Source organism: Borostomias antarcticus (genome assembly GCF_949987555.1).
Source record: "Borostomias antarcticus genome assembly, chromosome: 29".
Lineage (NCBI taxonomy): Eukaryota > Metazoa > Chordata > Actinopteri > Stomiiformes > Stomiidae > Borostomias > Borostomias antarcticus.
The window spans coordinates 3,527,728-3,528,494 of NC_140262.1; positions in this window are offsets into that span (position 1 = coordinate 3,527,728).

Here is a 767-nt window from a genome sequence, read left to right on the forward strand (position 1 = left end):
TGGGAGGGTGGGGAGAAAAAATGGAGGCATTAGAGGCAGCTATATTGTAAATAGTGAATTAGGATGGTAAAAGGTTCATTAGTATGTAGCACTTTTTCTAATCTGGAGGCTGAACTGAATAATGAATAGGGTTGCAAAGGTGCAGAAAATTTCCGGTAAATGTCCGGAAACTTTCCAGACATTTTCCATGGGAAGTTAAGCCTGGGAATTTTGGTGCATGTTTGCCTGCATTTCTGCTTATAACAAAACAAAAGGTTTATATTTGTCTGTTTATGACAAGGCAAATACAGCTGGTATAAATAGGCCCACAATTCCCAGTTTATTCCCTTTAATTCCCATAAATTCCTGTTAATTCCCATGGGAAGTTTCCAACTTTGAATATTCCTGGAATTTTGCAACCCTAATAATGAATGTAGGCTAGATTAGTAGGGAGGAAAGGACACAGGGAGAGAGAGAGAACGAGAAGAGAGAGAAAGGCCCTCCAGTCAGGAGAGGGGAAGCAGTTGCCAGAAGACTTGAGGAGCTACAGACCTAGTAATGGAGAAGAGTGGGAGAACGGAAAAGAAACATACATGTTAGTTTGGAAAGTGAAATCTCGAAGGGGTGGAGAGAGATCGGAGAAGAAGCACCGGTGGCCAGGAAGTGGCGAAAAAGTCTCCCAAATCCACACATTAGTGAGAGCGCATTCCCAAACTCCATTACCCAGGAGCCCTAGTGGCGTGTGCTGGCAGGCAGCCCCCCCCCACCTCCCCAGGGGGCCCCTGGTC